This window comes from Mesocricetus auratus, unplaced genomic scaffold (assembly GCF_017639785.1).
Source record: "Mesocricetus auratus isolate SY011 unplaced genomic scaffold, BCM_Maur_2.0 Super-Scaffold_100015, whole genome shotgun sequence".
NCBI lineage: Eukaryota > Metazoa > Chordata > Mammalia > Rodentia > Cricetidae > Mesocricetus > Mesocricetus auratus.
In genome coordinates this window covers 17701865-17710891 of record NW_024429198.1, presented here as the reverse complement: position 1 = coordinate 17710891, position 9027 = coordinate 17701865, and positions in this window count along the sequence as shown.

Sequence of the window (9027 nt, the reverse complement as noted above, 5' to 3'; positions counted from 1 at the left end):
GACAAAACTAGATTCAAGCAATATGTGTCCACTAACCCAGCCCTACAGAAAATTTTGGAAGGAAAACTCCAACCCAAGGAAGCTAACTACAACCAGAAAAACATGGGCATTAGAGAATCCCTCTCTACCAACAGCCAAAAGAAAAAATGGGTGAAATTCCACACATAATTCCACCACCAACAACCATTGCAAATCGAAGAAGGATGAGCAATCAATGGTCATTAATATCCCTCAATATTAATGGCCTTAACTCACCCATAAAAAGACACAGACTAGCAGAATGGATTCGAAGACGGAACCCTTCCTTCTGCTGCATACAAAAAACACACCTCACCCTCAAAGACAGACATTACCTGAGAGTTAAAAGTTGGGAAAAAAATTTTTCAATCAAATGGATCCAAGAAACAAGCAGGGGTAGCAATCCTAATATCTAACAAACTAGACTTTAAAATAAAATCAATCAAAAGAGATGAAGGAGGTTATTACATACTCATCACAGGTGAAACCCACCAAGATGAAGTGTCTATCCTGAACATCTATGCCCCAAATACAAAGGCATCCACATTCGTAAAAAACATTATTAGAACTTAAATATCATCTAAAGCCCCACACAGTTATAGTGGGAGATTTCAACACACCACTCTCACCACTAGACAGGAATACTAGACAGAAACTCAACAAAGAAATAAAGGGTCTAATAGAAGTAATCAACCAACTGGGATTAACAGATATCTATAGAACATTTCATCCACATAAAAAAGAATATACCTTCTTCTCACCACCACATGGAACCTTCTCAAAAATCGACCACATACTTGGCAACATATCAAACCTCAGCAGCTACAAAAAAATTGGAATAACTCCATGCATCTTATCAGACCACCATGCTTTAAAATTAGAATTCAACAACAACACAAATTGCAGAAAACCTACAAACTCATGGAAATTGAATAATGCTCAACTGCACCATCCCTGAGTCAAAGAGGAAATAAAAAAAGAAATTAAAGACTTCCTCGAATTCAATGAGAATGAAGACACAACATACCCAAACCTATGGGACACTTTGAAAGCAGTGATACGGGGGAAGTTCATAGCACTAAGTGCTCACATGAAGAAACAGGAGAACAGTTATACCAGAGAATTAACATCACAGCTGAAAGCTCTAGAGCACAAAGAAGCAAACTCCCCAAGGAGGAGTAGACGCCAGGAAATAATCAAATTGAGGGCTGAAATCAATAAAGTAGAAACCAGGAAAACAAAACAAAGAATGAATGCAACGAAGAGTTGGTTCTTCGAGAAAATCAACAAGATAGACAAACTTTTGTCCAAACTTACCAAACAGTAGAGAGTGAACATGTAAATTAACAAAATCAGAAATGAAAAGGGGGACATAACAACAGACTCTGAGGAAATCCAGATAATCATTAGGTCATACTTTGAAAACCTGTACACCACAAAATTCGAAAATTTAAAGGAAATGGATGACTTCCTGGATAGCTATCACTTGCCAAAACTAAATCAAGAACAGATAAGCAATTTAAATACACCTATAACCCCTATGGAAATAGAAGCTGTCATCAAAAGTCTCCCAACCAAAAAAAGTCCAGGTCCAGATGGCCTCAGTGCAGAATTCTACCCGAAATTCAAAGAACAGCTTATGCCAATTCTTCTCAAAGTGTTCCACACAATAGAAGCAGAAGGGTCTTTGCCAAACTCTTTCTATGAGGCTACAATAACCTTGATCCCCAAGCCACACAAAGATACAACTAAGAAAGAGAACTTCAGACCAATATCCCTCATGAACATTGATGCAAAAATACTCAATAAAATACTGGTAAATCAGATCCAAGAACACATCAAAACAATCATTCACCACGATCAAGTAGGTTTCATCCCAGGGATGCAGGGATGCTTCAACATATGAAAATCCATCAACGTAATCCACCATATAAACAAGCTGGAAAACAAAAATCACATGATCATCTCACTAGATGATGAAAAACCTTTGACAAAAAATCCAACACCCCTTCATGATAAAGGTCTTGGAGAGATCTGGGATAACAGGGACATACTTAAACATAATAAAAGCTATATACAGTAAACCAACAGCCAACATCAAACTAAATGGACAGAAACTCAACGCAATTCTTCTAAAATCAGGAACAAAACAGGGCTGTCCACTCTTTCCATACCTTTTCAACATGGTACTTGAAATTCTAGTTATTGACATACGACAACAAAGGGGGATCAAGGGGATAAAATTGGGAAGGAAGAGGTCAAACTTTCACTGTTTGCAGACGATATGATAGTTTACATCAATTACCCAAAGAACTCTACCAGGGAACTCTTACAGCTGATTAACACCTTCAGCAAAGTGGCAGGCTACAAGATCAACTCAAGAAAATCAGTAGCCCTACTATATACAGATGATAAAAGGGCTGAAAAAGAAATCAGAGAAACATCACCCTTTACAATTACCACAGACAACATAAAATACCTTGGGGTAACGCTAACCAAACAAGTGAAAGACCTGTATCACAAGAACTTTGAATCTTTAAAGAAAGAAATTAAAGAAGCCCTCAGAAAATGGAAAGATCTCCCATGCTCTTGGATAGGTAGGATCAATGTAGTAAAAATGGCAATCCTGCCAAAAGCAATCTACAGATTCAATGCAATCCCCATTAAAATCCCAGCACAATTCTTCACAGACCTTGAAAGAACAATAATCAATTTTGTATGGAAAAACAAAAGACCCAGGATAGCCAAAACAACCCTGTTCAACAAGGCAACGTCCGGAGGCATCACCATCCCTGACCCCAAGCTCTATTATAGAGCTATAGTCCTGAAAACAGCTTGGTATTGGCACAAAAATAGACAGGTAGACCAATGGAATCGAATTGAAAACCCGAATATTAACCCACACACGTCGTAACATCTGATCTTTTATAAAGAAGCTAAAAATATACAATGGAATAAAGAAAGCATCTTCAAAAAATGGTGCTGGCATAACTGGAGACTAGCATGTAGAAGAATGCGGATTGACCCATGTTTATTGCCATGCACAAAACTTAAGTCCAATTGGATCAAAGACCTTAACATAAATCCAGCCACACTGAACCTCTTAGAAGACAAAGTGGGTGGTACCCTTGAATGAATTGTTACAGGACACATCTTCCTGAACATAACACCAGTAGCACAGACAGTGAGATCAACAATTAATAAATGGGACCTACTGAAACTGAGAAGCTTCTGTAAGGCAAAGGACTTAGTCAGCAAGACAAAAAGGCAGCCCACAGAATGGGAAAAAATATTCACTAATCCCACATCTGACAGAGGGTTGATCTCCAAAATTTACAAAGAACTCAAGAAACAAGTCTCCAAAATATCAAAGGACCCAATTAAAAAGTGGGCTGCAGAACTAAATAGAGAGTTTTCAATAGAGGAGTCTAAAATGGCTGAGAGGCACTTGAGAAAGTGCTCAATATCCTTAGCCGTCTGGGAAATGCAAATTGCAACAACTCTGCGATACCATCTCACTCCTGTCAGAATGGCTAAAATCAAAAACACCAATGACAATTTATGCTGGAGAGGATGTCGTGAAATGGGGACACTCCTCCATTGCTGGTGGGAGTGCCAACTGGTTCAGCCACTTTGGAAATCAGTATGGAGATTCCTCAGAAAAATGGGAATAAACCTGCCCCAAGACCCAGCAACTCCACTCTTAGGCATATATCCAAAAGATGCCCATTCATACAACAAAGATGTCTGTTCCACTATGTTCATAGCAGCTTTATTTGTAATAGCCAGAACTTGAAAGCAACCTAGATGTCCCTCAACCGAAGAGTGGATAAAGAAATTGTGGTACATCTACACAATGGAGTACTATTCAGCAGAAAAAAACAAAGGAATCATGAGATTCGCAGGCAAATGGATGACACTAGAAGAAACCATCCTGAGTGAGGTAACCCAGTCACAAAAAAAGATACATGGCATGTACTCTCTCATATATGGATTTTACACATAGATCTGGGGAGTGCCAGCCTACAATCCTATGGCCAGAGAGTCTGGGAAACAGAAAATTCATTTAGTGGCTGATCAAAGAAGAGGCAGACTCCTTTGGTTAAGTTCTGAGCTGAACTCAAGAAAGCCAGTAACAGAGAAGGAGGACTGATGATCAAAGGGATTAAGACTGGGCTGGTTTAACCCCCAGAAACAGCTGACCAGACAAAGGTTAACTCTTGAATCCCAGGCATCAGCCTGGGAATCCAGCATGGGACTGATCAAGACCCCCTGAATCTGGGTGTCAGTGAAGGGGCCTAGGTAATCTATTGAGCCTTGGGCAGCAGATCAGTACCCATCCCAAGTATACACACGGACTTTGGTCTCCCATAGAATAATGTGAGGTGCACTCTTACCCTGAACTCTTGGGGAAGGGTCTAGGCCCTGTCCTATATGAAATGACAGACTATGGACACCCCCATGGAGGGCCTCACCCTCCCTGGGGAAATGAGGGGATAACGGGGGGGGGCATGGGGGTCTGCTACCAGACTTCTTCTTGACAACAAAAACAGGTGAATTCCATGCACTAGTTGATTCCTCAATATGTCCAGCATCTAGCTGTTCCTGAACTAACTTCTCCAAAGCCTCTAACTTCTCAGATGTCATAGGCCATTGACCCACCCAGACGGGTTCATCTGTCAGCCATTTTAATGGTATTGCTTTCGGTTGCTCTGTAGGTTTGGCACTAGCATCTTGCTTCTGTACAGCCTGTACATTTGGCATCTGTTTTCTGTACTGTCTTACTATATTCTTACTACCACTAAGAGCTTGTCTATAATTCCTAGCCGATACAGGAGGAATTTTAATCTGCATATTCCATTGCTGGAGTAGATCACGACCCCAGAGGTTTATAGCAATATCTGCAACATATGGCTTTAACCTTCCTCTCTGTCCTTCTGGCCCAATAAAGTCAATCCATCTGACACTCTGTTTGACTTCAGATAGGGTTCCAATCCCTAAGAATTGAACATTAACCTCTTTTAAAGCCCAGTTGTGTGGCCAGGACTGCTGATTAAGGATAGTGACGTCACTTCCGGTGTCCAGTAATCCGTAAATCACCCTATTATTTACCTTAACCGGAAGTTTGGGTCTATGATATTGTATAGAAGTTTGCCAAAATATATGTTTTGTATCTCCTCCTGATGTAATTGATTCATCCTCTGGAGCTAATGTATTATCCAGTGCCGTATTATTTACAATGGGCAGTGGATCTTCTAATTGTCCTGGGAGAGGCTGTCCTCCACTGTCACTGGGAATGACCGGATAACCTCTCTGTTTGGGGCTCGGTTGAGCCCCTTTATTCCGTTTTTTGGCTGTAAAGATCTACCTTGTCTGTCTATTGTGGAAAAGCATTCATCAGTCCAATGGTGCCCCTTCCCACACCTCCTGCATAGACCAGGAGGCTTAGGCCTTCTGTTTGATGCATTCCTGGTAAGAGCATTATTTCTAGGAACGCGTTGTCTACAGTTCCTACTAAGATGTCCTATTCTACCACAGTTAAAGCATGTTGTATCTTTATGCCTATTAAAATTCTTAGAGATTGCCTTCCCTACCCATGCCTCTATATCATCACAGGTAGGGTATTTGGCATCCTGGTGCCTCCTCAAGCCTGTAGAAATAGCTTCACCTACCCAAGCTCCTGTATCCTGACTTTTACATTCCAGGTTCACTGTATGTAGGACCCATTCCTCCAGTGGCGCTGATCTTATTTTTAATGGCCAAATTACCTGCCTGCATTGAGGATTCGCGTTCTCATACGCCAAAGATTCTATAAGAAGACGCCTGGATTCTGGGTTCGCTACCTGTACTTCTACTGCTCTGGATAATCTCTCTAAAAATTCAGTGAACCTTTCCCTTGGGCCCTGTAATACCTTGGTGTAGGGTTGCATTATCTCTCCTGTTTCACAAACCTTATCCAAGGCATTTAAAGCAGCTGTACGGCACAAAGACAACATGTGCTCGTCATATGCAGATTGAACCTGAGTGTCAGCGTAAGGACCCTCCCCCAGAATCTTGTCTTGGGGTACTTCATGACGCTTCTGCAATTCCTGAATTTCTATTGCTTTTGCTTCTTGCCTCCACAAAGCTCTCCATTGAATTTGGCAAGAATTTTCGAGCACTGCAGAGGCTAGTTGGGCCCAGTCTTTTGGGATTACTTTATTTACAGTAGCACATGAGGTTAGGAGCTCTCTGACAAAGGGAGAATGAAGACCATACATGACAATGGCCTCCTTAATATTTTTTAGATCCTTCATCTGTATAGGCTCCCAGTGATAAGCAATGGGACCATTTGATTGTTTTTTGTTTGCTGGTTTTTCTGATACAGATACTGGAAAAACCATAGGGGAACGCATAGCAACCTTAGGGAAATCATTCCGGCATTTGAGAAGCTTTGGGAAACTCCTGTCCTGACCTGTTGCCTGTATTTCTGATTCTGAAGTATCAGATTGAGCGTCTTCTAAATCCTGCAGTCTATTCATCATTGTTTCTCTGAGCTCTTGAAGTTCTTGGGACAAATAATTTTCTAAGGACGTCATGGAATCTTTCATTTTTTTACATTCATTATTTACATGTGATTCCAAATTTCTAATATTCTCATCCTTAGCAAGTACCTCAATAGCATGTAAACTGCCTTCTACAAATGATATTCTATCAGTTAGTTTATCATTGCTCTCAGACATGGAACAATTCTTTTCTGCTAGCATTTCAATTTTATGTTCCAGTCTTTGTAATTTGCTAGTGAAATCATCAAACATGGAACCGTGTTTTTCGTTAAATGTTTCCACATTATGTTCCAATTTTTCAATTCTCTCTGTGGAACACATTTTTCCTGATAGTAATTCAATTTTGTGTTCCGTCTCTTTAAATCTGTTCGTCAGACCTACATTATCATTTTTAATATCCTGAATATTATCTACCAACCCTTTGTTACTCTCCTGCAATGAATTTTGCACTTCCTGAATCCTTTGTATTAAGATTTCAAAACTATCCTGCGATGACTGTATGACCTGTATAAGTTTATTCCTATTTTTGAGCCATTTCATTAACAAAATTATATTGATTATGAAGCTAATAATCACCATCGTGGGTAGGAAGTACCTTTCAGGTAGGTCCTCAACCCTTTCTAAAATCCCATCCATACAAAAAACAAGATAATTCTTAACATCCTGCATCATAGTGTTAGCTGTTGACATTGTATAAAGCAGTTACGTTTGTTACCAATGGAGTAATTCAGGCTGAAATCAACAGGCTGCCTGCGAAAGATCACGTGGCCGGAGTCAGCAGGCCGCCAGTAAAACAGCACATGGCCGCAAGAGAAATCTTGGAATACCGCCTAACCTTACCGGCAGGTAGGAGGTGCTGGTTCCTGGCGGCAGGAATCATTCCTTGCTGAGCGAAGTGGTGAGGAACTTAGCGAAAGGAGAGTCCACGTGTGCCTGGTCGGGCCGAGAGAAGCCGCTTTTCCGGGGCGCCTGGATCCGGATTTCAATCCCGCTCCCGACACCAAATTGTTGGCTTCAACGGACGCTGTAACTATAAGCGACACACAATTACTGAAAACATATTCGGTAGTAGCTCCCTGGAGAAATTAATTGTCCCCATCTCAGCAACCATTGTTCACCTATAGCATTCAATATAATCCAACTAAGCAAATGTGTAAGGTTTTCATTCATTCCTCAAGGTTTTTATACTTTTCCTATAAACACTTGCATGACAGCCTGAACCTTAATTTCCAAAGGTGTTTTCAAAAGGATTCTCCATTTCTCACACTTCTCACCACTTTCACTTTAGTCCATTTATTTTCTTTGTTTCTTTTCCTTATTTATTTAAGTTAGAAACAAGTTTGTTTCACATGTCAATTCCAGTTCCCTCTCCTCCCCATTCCTCCGCACCAGGTCCCCCAGTCACCCAACCAGTCTACACTCCGATTCCCGGGAGGGTGAGGCCCTCCATGGTGGATCTCCAGAGTCTGTCATGTCATCCAGGGATCCAGGGTAGGGTCTAGTCCCTCCTTCAAGAGTCCAGGCTGAGACAGCATCCCTCATTTTGGGATGGGCACTCAAAGTCTATTTGTACGCCAAGGATAAGTGGTACCCAAGGCCCCATAGATAACCTAGGCCCCCTCACTGACACCCACATTTAGGGGGTTGGGGCCAGTTCCATGCTTTCCTCACAGCCATCAATCTGGGGTCCAAGAGCACCCCCTTGTTCAGGTCAACTGCTTCTGTGGGTTAAACCAGCACAGTTTTAACTCCTTTGCCCATCAGTTCTCTCTTTCTGACACTGTATTCCAGGAGTTCAGTGTTTATCTGTGGTATCTGTCTCTGCTTTCATCAGTCGCTGGATGAATATTCTGTTTCCCAGACTCTCTGGCATTGGCATTGTATGCTGGCACTCTCCTGATTCATATCTAAAATCCATAAATAAGTTAGTACATACCATGTTTCTCTTTTTGTGACTGGGTTACCTTACTCAGGATGGTTTCTTCTAGTCCATTTCTTTTCTATAGTTTTCACTTTGAAGTCCATAAAAAAGGAGGCAAAAATCTTTTAATCTGAGACATTGCCTAGGATTTCCTTTCAAGCTTATTTTTTTATCTAGTCATCTACTACTGTTTAATTTAGAAATGACTCTCTAGACGTTTTTGTTTACTCCCCATTTTTGTTCATTCTCCACTCATATTTCACATTGACTTACTAATCATTTTAGCAATGTGTGTATCTCCTTAAGGGAGCGGTGGTTTATGTAATTTTGTGCCACAAGACAACATTGACTGCCTGTGGTATGCTCCTGGTCATCTGGATGATGCCACTTTTGTTAGAGAGTCTTTACACTCCCTGTTTGGCAGAGGACTATAGGAAATCATTAACCTTGATTAGGGATTGAGCCAGAACATGGAGGGTTACAGTCATCATTATCTCATGTGGACCTCTTTTTTTCCACTATTCCTATTAGATCTTGGATTCC